Source organism: Muntiacus reevesi, chromosome 12, assembly GCF_963930625.1.
Source record: "Muntiacus reevesi chromosome 12, mMunRee1.1, whole genome shotgun sequence".
Classification (NCBI taxonomy): domain Eukaryota; kingdom Metazoa; phylum Chordata; class Mammalia; order Artiodactyla; family Cervidae; genus Muntiacus; species Muntiacus reevesi.
The window spans coordinates 18,250,413-18,266,081 of NC_089260.1; the positions used below are offsets into that span (position 1 = coordinate 18,250,413).

The 15,669-nt window shown below is 40.6% G+C and overlaps 1 protein-coding gene across 3 annotated transcripts in view; it reads right to left on the reverse strand.

Annotated features, from left to right (window-relative positions):
- The window catches only part of NCALD (neurocalcin delta), a 436,233-nt gene that overhangs the window by 74,813 nt on the left and 345,751 nt on the right, over positions 1-15,669 (reverse strand). The window contains exon 1 of one of the 3 annotated variants that reach the window (XM_065903346.1): positions 13,318-13,454. The exons of the other annotated variants lie outside the window; for them this stretch is intronic. The gene's annotated coding sequence lies outside the window, so the exon portion shown is untranslated. Of the gene's footprint in view, positions 1-13,317; positions 13,455-15,669 lie in introns of those variants that run through there. 3 annotated transcript variants of the gene reach the window in all.

The following is a 15,669-nucleotide window of genomic DNA, read 5'->3' on the forward strand; positions in this document are numbered from 1 at the left end:
AAAACAGTGTGGAGATTTCTTAAAAAACTGGAAATAGAACTGCCATATGACCCAGCAATCCCACTTCTGGGCATACACACTGAGGAATCCAGACCTGAAAGAGACACGTGCACCCCAATGTTCATCGCAGCACTGTTTATAATAGCCAGGACATGGAAGCAACCTAGATGCCCATCAGCAGATGAATGGATAAGGAAGCTGTGGTACATATACACCATGGAATATTACTCAGCCGTTAAAAAGAATTCATTTGAATCAGTTCTAATGAGATGGATGAAACTGGAGCCCATTATACAGAGTGAAGTAAGCCAGAAAGATAAAGAACATTACAGTATACTAACACATATATACGGGATTTAGAAAGATGGTAACGATGGCCCTATATGCAGGGCAGAAGAAGAGACGCAGAAGTACAGAACAGACTTTTGAACTCTGTGGGAGAAGGTGCGGGTGGGATGTTTCGAAAGAACAGCATGTATATTATCTGTGGTGAAACAGATCACCAGCCCAGGTGGGATGCATGAGTCAAGTGCTCGGGCCTGGTGCGCTGGGAAGACCCAGAGGAATCGGGTGGAGAGGGAGGTGGGATGGGGGACCGGGATGGGGAATACGTGTAACTCTATGGCTGATTCATATCAATGTATGACAAAACCCACTGAAAAATAAAAAATTAAAAAAAAAAAAAAGAATCAAGAAGTAAACCTTGACATGCCACATAAGTACTGAAGATTCAAGTTTCTCCAGAGGAGAAAAAGATAGTTAGAAACTCTAGAAAGATAAATATACATAAAAGACAATTATGGTCTAAATGTGAACCAAACTAAAATATAGTTTGCATTTAAACAATTAATGGAATATAAAACCATTGATGTATGAAGCAAACAAAAGTCAAACTTTTATGGTCAAGGGACAGAGCCAATAAATACAGTGAATTCCTCTGAATTCTCTGTGAGTTCCAGGCCACTGGGTAAAATACCTGCTTCTCTATTGTATGACTCTATTTTTCTTTTTGAAAGTGGTTTTGAGTTTATGGACTGTTTTTCTTACATATTATCCCTTTTATCTCCATTTTTTTCCCCCTTCAGAAGGTGACTTCTGGTTAAAAACCTTTTATTTTCCCCAAAGGCATTTTTGCTTGATTATTCCTGACCTTTTCTGATCTTTATAAGATAGTTAACTAAGCTTTACTAACTGAAAATATAAACCTAAGCTGCCGTGCTATACTCAGTTTCTCGGTCTTCTCTGACTCTTTGTGACCCCATGGACCGTAGCCCACCAGGCTCTTCTCTTAGTGAGGATTCTCCAGGCAAAAATACTGGAATGGGCTGCCACGCCCTCCTCCAGGGGATCTTCCCAATCCAGGGACTGAACCCCGGTCTCACGCATTGCAGGTGGATTATTGACCAACTGAGCCACCAGGGAAGCCCAAATCCATACGCATTAAGAAATAATTAGTTTTCAACAAACATTGATTCCTCAATCTCTTGTTGCTTGATTGAATTTCAATTTTTAATTGGCAGTTCAATTCAGTTAAAAATCATTAATTCCTGTTTTAAAGAAACAGTTAACTGAAGTTCACATGCTTGAGTTCATTTCAGAGTTTGTTTTTTTTTTTCCTTCTATTGAAGTCAAGTAAGATGAAATATAAAGTCAAATGAGATATACTGCTTTTTAACTTTAAAATATTAATAGTGATTATTTAGGCAGTAGAATATTACAAATTAGTTCTATTTTCTTTATATTCTTTATTTTTCTGAACGTTCTCTCATAAACATGTACTGGTTCTATACTTACATTTCTTAGAACAGAACACTAATCTAGGACTATTTGAGTATCTTGCTGCTGTTGCTGCTGCTGCTAAGTCACTTCAGTCGTGTCCAACTCTGAGCGACCCCATAGACGGCAGCCCACCAGGCTCTTCTGTCCCTGGGGTTCTCCAGGCAAGAACACTGGAGTGGGTTGCCATTTCCTTCTCCAATGCATGCATGCATGCTAAGTCACTTCAGTCGTGTCCGACTCTGTGCGACCCCATGGACAGCAGCCCACCAGGCTCCCCTGTCCATCTCAGGTTCCATGGCTTTCTTTTTGACAAGGGAGATGGCAAAGCTGAGTGATAATACAAAAATTGTATCGACTATGGTTTAAGTCGGTGAGTTGAGCACGTTTCAACTCATCGTCTCTGTTTTATGTCTGAAATCTCTGCATCATGGAACTCTGCGTAAACTTTGCCCACTTGTATAAACCTAAGAAATTTCCAGTTATTTGGGGACTTTTTAAAATATAATTTTCTTTCTTTATTTTTGGCTGTGCTGGGTCTCTGCTGCTGCAGGGGCTTCTCTCTAGTTGTGAAGAGCGAAGGCTACTCCAGCTGCAGTGCTCGGGCGTCTGCTGCGGCGGCCCCTCGTGTTGTGGAGCACGGGCTCCAGCGCACGAGGGCTTCAGCAGGCGCAGCGGCGGGCCTAGAGCGCAGGCTCAGCAGTTGTGCTGGACGGGCTTAGGTCTGCAGCACGTGGGATCTTCCTGGATCAGGGATCGAACCCGTGTCTCCTGCATTGGCAGGTGAATTCTTTGCCACCGAGCTACCAGGAAAGCACCTATTTGGGGACTTTGAACAAGGACCTTATTAAGTGAAGACTTCATGTAAGAGAAAGAGGAATTGTAGGTTTGTCTTAAACGTCCTTAAAAGGTATCTGTTAAGAGAAAGTACAGTGATGGCTGCCAGGGACCGAGGTGGGGGCGGGAGTAGTGGGTGAGAAAGGAGAGTTAGTGTTTCATGGACACAGAGTTTCAGTTTGGCAAGATGGAAAGAGTTCTGGAGACATATGCTAGTAATGGTTGCAAGAATGTCCTTAATGCCACTGAATCATACACTTAATATGGTTAACATGACTAATTTTACATTGTGTATATTTTATCACAATAAAAAGTCCCTCTTTCTTAAATCAGATATGATTCAACATGACTTCAATGAGATCTCTTCTTCTATAGAAAATGTTATGAAGGTTTGAATTTTCACTTGGTTTGGGTTTTACGTAGATGTGACTTTGGTAAATAGTAGATTATATATTTTTTTAAATATGAAGTTAACAAAGCCCCCCCCCCCCCCGACAGATATCACCCAACTAAAGTTAAAAGAGCCATTTACATAGTATTGAGGACAAAACAGAATTCACATTTTAAGAAAACATTTAATTTATTGACTGCATTGGGTTAGCGTTAGGTCTTAGTTGTGGGCATGTGACATCTAGTTCCTTCACTAGGGATTGAACCCTGGCCCCTTGCATTAGGAGCAAGAGTCTTAGCCACTGGACCACCAATGAAATCCCTCACATTATTTTTTTTTTTTTCATTTAAAAAGTTAGAACTTTTCTATGAGAAAAATGGAGGAAAAGGAAACACTTAACATATATTCATAATCAAAATAAGTTGTCTAAAGCAAAGGGAAAACAGGGTTATTAAACTATTATAATATTGCTTGACACATGTATCACTTACCTGCTCCCAAAATTTCACTAGCTTCTTGTCAGATCAAATCCAGTTTGTTTTAAATTGATAAACTCTAGGTCCTCTACAGACCTGCCTTATGGGTTGTACATTTTTCCTTTTCCCAGCTACTTTCTTGATCTCAGATAAGTGAGTGTCTACTTCAGTTACTAGGAATGTATCTATGATGTTTCTTATTCATGAGCAATCTTTTCACTCCTGGGTCATCCTAAATATTATATACCCTTTGAAACCCAACTCAAAGTTCACTTCCCCCCCGAAGTCATCTCAATGCCACATACCTATAGCTAATTTATTCATTAATCACCTGCCAGAGATTTAATGGGTGGTTATTATGTGTCCAGCACTACACTATGAGAATTAGTACCCAACATGGAAGATATAGTTCTAGATCTCAGCTGCGTATACTGTCCAGCCTCCCCAGCTGGACTGTAACCCCTTCAAAGACTAGCTGCTCCTGTGTTACCCTTGTAGGATCCTACTTAGCTGGGACATCCTGGGTGAGGTGGGACGTGTGCAGGTCATTGAAAGGTCTAGGTGACTGGACCACATCTGCCTGGTGTTAGTGGTGAGCAAATGAGAGATAACTGGAGGAACCTTACCAAGACCTTGAACACAAAAGAAATCTTTATACTTAGGTGCTCAACAACAGGGGCCACTATATGGAGTGAATATATATTGAATGAATACATCAAGGTGAACATATCGATTAGCCTTCTAGAGGGAAGACCCTCAGGATGAGTGATGTTTAAGTAAGCAGGAAGAAAGTCAGAGGTAATGATTTCTCTGCGGTAGAAGAGACAGAGATTGCTTCTTTGAGTCAGGACCTAAGGACTACATTTCTGATGATTTCAAGTACTGAGTTTGATGAACACATGGAGCTGCAAGCCAGTGGGAAGGCTGCCATTTTGGCAGCTTTGTCAAGAGAAAAAAAGACGGCTAAATGAGCTAAATCTTACCTGGCCAAGAGAAATTCCCTAGCTTTACTATAAACCATTAGAGCAGAAAAACTAGGTTTAGAAGCATTGAAAACAGGCCAAACAGGAGAGTCAAGGAGACAGCAGGATCTAACAATAGAAAAGTAGGCAGTGCATTAGACAGAGTAGGTGTGAGAAATAGACAAAAGCAGATAGACTAGGCAGTGACCAAGGGAAAATGGCTCAAGTACTGCTGTCTGCATGAGACGCTCCTGTAGAGATGGGCCCAGCCAGCAGGCGGCAACAAGGGAGATTCCACTAATGCATAAAGACCATCTCAGTGGAGCCCAGATCTCCTAGAACCAGCAGTAGCATTACTATGCAGGGTCACTCTTCCAAATTTGTGAACAGGATATGTTCCTAAAGCCCATTTACAATTTAACTGGCCAACAGAGGTCCATCTAGTCAAAGTTACGGTTTTTCCAGTAGTCATCTATGGATGTGAGAGTTGGACTATAAAGGAAGTTGAGGGCCAAAGAATTGATGCTTTTGAACTGTGGTGTTGGAGAAGACTCTTAAGAGTCCCTTGGACTGCAAGGAGGTCCAACCAGTCCATCTTAAAGGAAATCAGCCCTGAATATTCATTGGAAGGACTGATGCTAAAGATGAAACTCCAATACTTTGGCCACTTGATGCGAAGAACTGACTCATTTGAAAAGACCTTTGGGAAAGATTGAAGGTGGGAGGATAAGGGGACAACAGAGGATGAGATGGTTGGATGGCATCACTGACATGAGTTTGAGTAAGCCCCGGGAATTAGTGATGGACAGAGAAGCCTTGCGTGCTACAGTCCATGGGGTCACAATGAGTCGAACACGACTGAGTGACTGAACTGAACTGAACTGAAATATATTTTTCTCCAGAAATTATTTTAATTAGGTTAGACACTTATGCCACATCCCCCAAATCTATTTAATCTACATGTACCCAAAGTCCACATAGGTACAGATATTTCAGTAATTTCCAATTACCCCATACATTCCAGTTACTCTGGTTGCCTAAGAAATAATTCTAAAATGTATGGACTTAAAGCAAGAAAAATTTTTTATTTTGCACATGAATTTGTCATTTAGGGCAGGATTCCACAGGGATCACAGTGGTAAAGAATCTGTCTACCGATGGAGAAGACACAGGAGACACAGGCTCAATCCCTGGATCGGGAAGATCTCCTGGAGTAGGAAATGGCAACTCACTCCATTATTCTTACCTGAGAAATTACATGGACAGAAGAGGCTGGTGGTCTACAGTCCATGGGGTCTCAAAAGAGTCAGATATAACTGAGAGACTGAACACGCAACACAACTCAGCAGGGACAGTTTGTCTCTGGTTCACTTGGCATCAGGAAGGGTAAGGGGGACCCGGGGCTGGGGCCTGGAATCCTTAGAAGGCCTGCCCACTCACACATCTGGTTGCTGATGCTCCTTGTCTGGCTGAAATCTTAGCTGGAGGTATTAGCTGGAACCTACACGTGGCCCCTCTAATTGGTCTGGGCTTCCTCACAATATGGTGGTTCGTTTCCAGGGGCAAATGCCATGTGTAAGAGAAACAAAGAATAGCTGAGAGAAAAAGTAAGTTGAATTCTTTTTATAATCCAGCCTTGGAGGTCATCTGGCATGGTTTCCACTGTGCTGTATCGGTTGGACGAATCACAAAGCCTGTGTGGGCTCAAGAGGAAGGCAATAGACTCTACCTCTTGAGGAAGAGTAGCAATACTCCAGAAAAGTTTGGGGGACGGGGTAGATATAATTACAGGGCCATTTTTAGAGAGTACAATGTGTCACAACATGTAACATTACTTCTAGGAAAAAATACAATATGCTTGCGTGCATGCTCAGTCGCTTCAGTCTTCTTTGACTCTTTGCAACCCTAGGGACAGTAGCCCGTTGGGGCTCCTCTGTCCATGGGGATTCTCCAGGCAAGAATACTGGAGTGTGCTTCCATGACCTCCTCCAGGGGACCTTCCCAACCCAGGGATTGAACATGGGTCTCCCGCATTGCAGACAGATTCTTTACTATCTGAGCCACCAGGGAAGCCCAAAATACAATATATTTCAGCTTAAAAGGTAATATAGCGTAGTGACTCTAGAGCCAAATATCTCAAGCTCTGTTATATTCTGTGTGTTATGTTGGGCAACTGGCTCAAGCTCTCCTTCCCTCAGTTTTCCTCATTTATAAAACCAGGATGTTGTGAAGGGAAAAAATAGTTATTTTGAAAAGAGTTGTCAACTACAAATTGGCACTTTCCATTTGCCTCTACAAGGTTTAAATCACATGGTGCCCCAGTTGCTGACCTTCAATATCCCTGAAAGGAGTTCAAGGTGGTGCTTCAGAGATGAAGCACTCTTTTCTTTTGGGGGAAAATTGGCAGAACAGGTCTTTAGATAGTTAGATATTTTCAGGAGCTGATTTTATGAGCCCAATTCTTGTATCTCCTCATATCTCGCAAAGCACTAAAATCCTTCTTGGTGACAATTGTTCTTATGACTAGAAAAAGCATCATGAGACTAACAGAAATCTTCTGGAAAAATATGGACTTCATTGCATGTACTCTCCTTTCACCAAAATCACGTATATTGACCTACCCACCCACACCCCAACCTCTTGAGAGCTAGCTGAGGTGCTGTCTCCTGGGCTGCAGTCCTCATTTTGCCCTAAATAAAACAACTCAGAACTCTAATGTTGTGCATTTTTTTCAGGTGCCGGAGCTTAGAAGTGTCTACCTTTCTAAGTGTTAGCTGTTACCATGACATCAGGATACATCTTCTCCAGATTTGGTACCGGTACTTCCTGGATCCTGGGGGGACACTGGTGGTGGCAGGGATAGAAAATGAATCATAACAGTTCACATTGTTGTTGCCTAATACTTGTCAGTTACCACGCCAAATAAGTTGACTTCAGAATCTGTAAGGTAAGTGGTAGTTTAGTCGATAGGTCATGTCTGACTCTTGCGTCCCCATTGGCTGTATCCCGCCATGCTCCTCTGTCCATGGGATTTTCCAGGCAAGAATCCTGGAGTGGGTTGCCATTTTCTTCTCCAGGGGATCTTCCTAACCCAGGGATCAAACCTGGGTCTCCTGCATCGCAGGCAGATTCTTTACTGAGCCACCAGGGAAGCCACATAAGGTAGGTACTAATTACTATTATATTATCCAGGTGAGAAAATGTGACTGGTAATTTGCCCAAAGTGACAGCTGCAAGTGGTAGAGACAGGATTTACCTCTAGATCAGTTTAACTAGATGGAAGGAGCCTGAATCCCTGGATTACTGTGTGGAGTGGAGCCCTTCTCCCAAATCTAATTCATTGGTGACTTAAAAAGGAACAATCCTGCATTATGCCATTGGGATTTGGGGCTATTTATTGGAGCAGTGAACCTATCTTGACTGGGTTAGTACAGGGAAGACAGGATTGATACACTTGAGCACAACTAACTTAAGGATTTCCTTTCAGAAGATGAAATGGCTCTTGCTATTTGCATAATGCAGGGTATGTGCATAAAGGAAAATTATTCTCGAGGTCAGTCCCTACCAATCTCATATATCTTCTCAACTAGGAGGACAAGTAGCCTTTGGGAATAGGTCTGGGCATACTGATGTGGAATCATTGACACTGATATGAACAAGTGCCCGCAAATTAGGCTGGGTGATCACCAACTGAGGAATGCTTCTTCTAAGGTTTGACTCTGGTGTAAAATCCAGTGGTTCCTGGGTTGTTCACTTGTCTCTTTTCTTTTGATTTTTTTTTTTTTTTTTTTTACCATACAGAGAAGATTCTCTTTTTGACTACACTGGCCAGCATGGCTGTGAAGGAGAAACCTTGGTTGCTGTCAACACTTAGGTCTCTGGGCAGGTCCCCTGTATAAGTAGACTGTAAGTTCCATGACGTTGGAGACCTTGTCTGTCTTGTTCACCACAGTATTCATAGTGTCTAGTCTAATGCCTGGCACACAGCAGGTGCTCAAAACTTATTGAATGCATGAAAGACTACAGGCTTGAATAAAAAGCTCAAACAAGCAATAGTCAGAAGCCCATAAAGTAACTTGGGCTCTCCATGCCAGTGGCAGCTATTACTCAAGGACCATTGAGGGAGAAGCCCAAAATGCCCGCTATGAACTATGGGTTCAGTAGCCACTTACTAAAATGCTTGCTAATTGAGTGATGCTGCCTCAGGCTGAACCTGATGCATGGTAAAATGTGGGAAGGCATAGGATCGGATAACCACTGTGGGATGCTATTTTTTTAATTTATCTCCAAGGATGTCGTAAATATGAACGTCACAAAATTCGTCGTGGTTTTAGTTGTATGAATCAGATAAAAGTTCGTGGGAGTCAGCAGAGCAGTGAGCCAAAGAATACAACACTCTTCTCAGCATTTACCTCTAATGGATGGGGTTTAAACTCATCAAAGTAAAAAAATTCTAGGACAAACCTTCAAAGAATTCATCTTTGCGTAAAAGCAATATGCAGTCTGGCTTTCCTGTGCTCATTGGGTTCTGGAGAAGGAAATGACAACCCACTCCAGTATCCTTGCCTGGGAAATCTCATGGACAGAGGAGCATGGCAGGCCTCAATCTATGGGGTCACAAGGAATTCGACAGGACTGAGTGACTAAGCACACACTCATTGGGACAGAATTCAGAAAATATGGACGATTCTCCCATTAGGACAGGCAGCAGCCGGGATATCTTGCAGACAGGTTTCTTTTCTTGAAAATCAAATATTGAACTTTAATGTAAGTATACTATGTTTTCCATTAGTGACAACTAAATTTTAAAGGGATGCTATGTCTCTAATTAAAGGCATTTATAAAAATATGTCCCCCAAATCCCTAAAGAAATAATAAGCACAGACTGCTTTTGGTTTAGAGTATGTGGCTCCAGTGAATTTAAATATTTATCATATAATTTTTATATCAATGTGTTAATGAGCATTAACTTTCATGGCATCCCTTCTGGAAACAATAAAAATACTATATTTTGGAATGCTATTTCTGGTTGGATTTCCATCACAGGGCACCATTAAAATAATGGTTGAGTTCATGAAAAATAATGGCACATTCCTTTCCAAACTTGAAATTTCAAACACCAGCCATGAAAGAAGCAAACAAGACAGCCTGGAGTCAGGGATTTTCAACTTTTTTCCAAGTTTCTCTATCAAATTGCCACAGAGACTCAAAGCCCCCAAAGCAGGTGTTCTTTCCTAGTCCAAAGAATAAGGAATGTTTGAGAAAATCCTCTTTTGTAATTCCCCTGAGAATACATGAAGAAACATTGCTAAGCATCCATTTCAAATGTTAGGGATTTGGATTGAGTTTAAACACCAGCTTGTGCATAATGTCATAGCTCCAATTTTCTTAGGCCAGGGTGATGGTGCTGATGTAACAGAAAGGATGGCTGGGACTAAACACAGGGTTGGAAACGCAATAATAGATGACATCAGCCAGCTAACTGCAAAGGCACCTAGTTAGTTGGGGAGGAAAATTAGGCAGTATCTTCTGCAAATTAAGAGTGACATGGGAAATGAGGCAATTCTTACATAAGTCACTCTAAACAATAATATTAATATCTCCTATATTATTCTTGAATATCCAATAAATCAAATAAGATTTTGCGTTCAGATTACTTGGGAAGTGTCAGCATTCCCCATTTCATTTTCAATGTGTCCTGTTCTAAGAACTTCTGATAGGTGAACCTGTAGGCTCTATCCAGAGTAACTGAGATCTGTATTACAATTGATCAATTTACACATTTGTGTGCTTTACATCAAACTGAAAAGTGACATAAGTTCTCCAATGCTCATTTCAATTGTCATGAGCACACAAGCTATCTTCTAGAATATTCCTGGAGTTGCGAACGATTTCATATAACACCCTGCATTCTTCATCTGAGTACTACTGCTTGTTTCTTTGACTAGATAAAAGTCCCTTTGTAAACAGTTATAGTCTTACTTCTTTGGTCCACGGCTTTAATTTGTATAAATTGTATTAACACTGTAAGTTTTTCCTCTTAACCCCTATTTAACCAGGCAGGAGGTCAGTCTACTTAAGGATTAAGGAGAAAAACAAAAGAAATTTACAGTTTGGTAACTCTGTGGATACCATCCCTTTCATAGGGAAATTAGAGAATACTGAGAAGTTCACACACTCAGAGAATAAAATCCGATGTGGTGGAACCGATATGGAAACAGTGGTGTGGGTTTTGTTCAAGTGCGGTTCCAAGACCTTTCAGCATCACCAGCTTACATATCATTTAACTCAGAGGTGGACAGACTTCGCAGGATCCAAAAACTCGGATGGGAAAAATATTATATCTTTAGTTTCACTAACCTCAAACTGAAATTTAGTATCTTTCAATTAAAATGTAGGCCACAAACCACCTACCACCTTTCCTGTGATTTTGTTGCCAAGAGAAGTCACAGATATTCTCACATCCTATTACAGTCACTGTAGCCATCTCGAAATACCTTTTACACTCATTACTACTTCACAATTATGGTAGTTATTATAACTGCTGCCAATTTGGTTTATTTAATAATAATTATTAACAACACACATTTCACAATTTTTAAAAATCTGGCAAATGTATTTCAATAAAAGTAGTTTCCTTTGTAATCCTGCATACCTTATTATGCATTTAAAAACATCACTCTAAAAAGAACCTATAGGCTTCATCAGACTGACAAAAGGTCTATGGCATCCAAAAGGTTACAGTCCCTGAAACTGAAAGCAATTGATATGCAACATCCAGGTTTCTAGAGTAAATCATTTCTTGTTAGTATCTTTTGAAGTTGAAGCAAATTTAACCTTGAAATCAACACAGTCTCAATGCTGTAAATAGACGATTCTGATGACAGTCCTTTTTCCCCCTTATTTTGCCATAAGGAAAGACCTGTAGATTCTGAAGTAGCTCCGCTAGTATAGCTTAGGCTGCTTTCTTCTCATGATAAACTTTGTCACTGACATTTTGCCAATCAACATTGAATTGTTTACTTATTTTGTGTTGCTAAAATCCAGTCTGTTTTATTAGGGCATTGAATACAATTATTTTATAACTCTAAAGCATATAGAGAGCATCAAGAAAATCATTGCTACCTGGAAAAACTATAATGATAATTCCTAATTTTGAGTAAAAGAAGCAAACATCAAAATACCCCCATCAAAGATACTGTTTTTAAATGACAGTGCTACTCGCTATTGGTCCTATTCATACTTACTGGAAGTATTGCAAATCAATGAACATATTTCTAGAAGTGTTAAGAATATGACCTCTGAGTTATTATGAGAGAAATTAAACAATGAGATAATGCCTCAGTAGTTGTGCCTGGAGTGTAAGCACATTAGATTTTTTGGAAAATCCTCCATGGAGACTCTGCCAAAAATAGACATATCAAATGCCAGCAAGTCAAATGAATATTCATTCATTGAAAGGTATTGAGAAATTATTTGTGCATTCACAACTTATTTTTGAAGCTACTGTTCAAAGTGTTCATCTCCAAGAGTAAAATAAAGGTGATCAGAATTCAGAAACTAATAAAGAATACAGAAAAGAACAATATTATTCTTGCATTAAATTTATATATAGCTTACATACTATAAGATATGTATTCTTCATTTAAATAGTCAAATCATTATTTTCTATTCATCAGTAAGTATATTAAATGTGCTGCTCTAAAATTTTCTTTTTTTCCAGTTACATTGGTAAGATTTAGCTAGTTTGGTTATAAATCTAGGCTTCAATTAACTTCAATACCAGAGGTTTTCTTTGAATTACAAGCCACAAACATCATCCAACTTGTATGCAATGACAGAAAATTCAAAATTACTCAACCTGGGAAAGAAATGAACTACAGCAATGCAAATCCCCCCTCCTCCAATTTGCAGTACATATTGTTATAGGAATAGAGGTAAAAAGCCTTATTAATCACAGTTATCAAATTACTCATTCAAGAATTAGAACAATTTTTAGTGACTATTTTTATCTGTGTTTGAATTAAGGTAGATCTACTTGTGATAATTTAGTTTAGGGCTATTGCTTTCTTCTCTAGGTAATTATTTCAATTTTGAAACACAAAAAGAGCTTACATGATGCCTTAGTGAAGACCATCCAACGCTTTCCTTTTCACAGCTGAATTTTCAGAGGAAGATTCTGCAAATGTGCACATTTGCCCAAACAACCAAAAAGCAACTGCATGCGCACATGTCAGGGGTTCCACCCCAACTTCTTGGCATAGTCCAGATTATTTTTCTCTAAACAGGAAGCTGTTGACAGTTTTCACTGCTATTTTCAGAATACTTGATTTACTAGAAAACCTCCAACTTTTGTTTCAAACTATAACGTTCTTTACCACTGTGCCTATTGTTGCTCCTTATGAATGCTACAACAAGACAGAGACCAAATTCTAAACTATTTTAGGCTGATTCAGAATATGGTAGCAAATACATATATATATATATATATATATCAAGGCAAACTTAGCCACATATTGCCAAGCTGTGCTGGCGTCTTTAAACCCGAAACAATACTGAAGAAGAGATTCCTGGAATTCAACGGGGAATATCTGGCTCAAGCTGCAAAGTCTGTATCTCTAAACTATGTCACGTTAGCAAGTGCCGAACAAGGGAGGCGATTATATTTTAACCTACTTCCCAGAACATGAATCCAAATTTAACCAAATGCCAGAGATTCCACCCCAAATGAACAACTCGAAGCTGCTTCACATTTTTGCCTCCGGGTACAACAATAATTGCTCATGAAGACAAACTTGTAAGAGGTGAGAGAGAGGGGAAAGCCACTGTGATTTATAAACACGTCTTACTATTGTATATAAAGCAAGCTGATTACCTCACACAGCAGAAGTGCAAGATTTAGCAGTCCATGCTCCGCAGCCCCTGGGACGCAGAAGCAGCAGCGTGGAGAGCAGCGGCGGCGGCCAGCACCCACCCAGCCCCTCGCAGGCCTTTGACTGTGTGGACTCAGCCACAGGCTCTGCCTCTAGCTGACGTCAAAGTCCCTGTCACATGGCCAGATGAAAGCCAAGACAGCATTGGTTGTCGTAGCAACCACAGAACAGCTCTGAAATTATTTCAATAGGTCATCTGTCACTGTGGGGTGTGTGTGTGTGTGAGTGCGTGTGTGTGTCTGTGTGCACACCCCACCACCCATCACGGACAGCACCCCGACAACCTCAGCCCTTGAAGTGATGACTGCAAACGGCCAACAACTTTCCTCTTCAGGGCTGCGGAGGTCTGCTCCGTACGGTTACTGGCAGGAAAAGGCATGCCCCTCTCAAGTCCCTCTGGTCCCACTGTAACCAGCATGAAGCTCGTGGCTCTCTCTCCCTCTCTGTAGAACAGAAGGAAAGAACTGAGAAATTCTGGGAGTAGTATTCCAAGCTAATTAAATCTGTTTGTAAGTAAATGGAATAAAAACTGAAGCTCAAAAGGGAGCTGGAAGAAAAGATATTTTTAAAATGATCTAAGAATCCGCATCCTTGTACTGAGACCACGCTAGTAATGGCAAGACAGAGAAGAAGGGGTGTGGTGGCCCCGAGTCAGATCCGAGTCTGATGAGCCTCGTATCAAGTAGGAGGGGGAATCAGGTGAGATGAATTTGGGATCTGTATATTGTGAACTGTCTATGCAGGAATGAACAACTGAAAGAGCTTCAAGGCACTGCTGCTTTAAAATACTTGACACTGAAAAGTTTCTTGGGCTTTTACTTTAGGGGTCACCATACAGGTGCCAAATTCTCCCCTTCAAAATACTCTTGTCCACGTCCCCTTGGGACTCAGCATGGAGAAAAATGGGTAAATGTCCCCAAACGCAAACCTCAGTGAAAGTCTAGGGCAGCAGAAGAAAAGGACACCTCTGCCTATTTTCTAACTTCAGCTTCGTTTCCCTTAGGACCAGACTCACTTTCTGCTAATACCACACATAAGGGCTTATTTCCCAGCTCCTTCTCCCTCTTAATTAACAGGAAGTCCATTCAATAAAATGAAATGAAACCCAGAGGAAGGTCTTCTGAAAAATATATTCAGAAAATGTATACACATTCAAAGGGGAAAGAGATTAACAGGCGAGGAGAAAAGATTGCTCTCAAAACCTTAAGGATCTTCCCACGCTGGAGTTATTGGGATGTCTAATCTGGCTTCTTTAAACAGGAAAAAAAATAAAAAGTCTGGGGTGCTACAAAATACAAGTGAAAGCTAAGCCAGCTGAGCAGATTATATTTATGTCACTGCAAAAGAATGAAATTTCTTTGGTTCGGGTCAGGAATTGCTTCTAGAACAATAAGACTAATGTTCAAATTGTCTGACCATAGAATCCTCCTATCCCATCTCCCTCTTTCTTTACTTCTGTCCCAGCCTCAACTGGGAGAAACGATACATTTTTATTTGAAAAGATAGCTTCCTGATGCTATTATTAGCTGTAGCACTGCAAAAGTAACATTAAAGTGTAAGGCTATAAGGAACGCTCCCCCTTTCATTTCAGAATAATGATAGCCAGGAATTTACCTATTAGCACAAAGACCATTGGCTCATTGAATTCAAGGTCTATCTCAATGCCTCAGGATGCTGCACCGATGTCAGATTTCGGCCGCAGTCACAATTCACAGATTTGTGCTTTGTTCCAGTGGACAGCTCTGGTTTTCTGTCAGAAATGCACATCACAGCGATGGAGGAGAGGAGAGGGAGCATTTCCTTCTGGACTTCCAGGGACCCATGTGCTCCGAACTGTCTGCTTTACCATCTCTTTGACTCTAAATCCACGGCTGCCTGATCAGCACTTCCTCTTTATGCAGAGAGACTGCAGTACCACAGTTTGCCTATAGGTGATGTCCTCTGAAACAAGAAGTTACCAGTTCTAAAAATTCCTAAAATTCTGGCCTTAAATTAGTTGAAGATTTAACCAATATCCACACTTTTTCATTTTGAATTTTCTATCACTTTTAAGACTAAGCATACTTTATTGTATACTGACTTAGGTACTCAATGTAAGTTAAAATTATCAGTGGACTGACCTTCAAAATGAAAAGTGGATAGTTGTAATTCTTTTCTCTGTAGCGTGCTTCCAACCTGCTGTCACTGATTTACATTTGCAGGTCACCTAGAATTAGAGATTCCTCTTCCAACAAAGGAAGTTACTGATCTTCTGCAGGGTTGAAATTGTGGTAATGATCTCTTTGGCGCTCAGT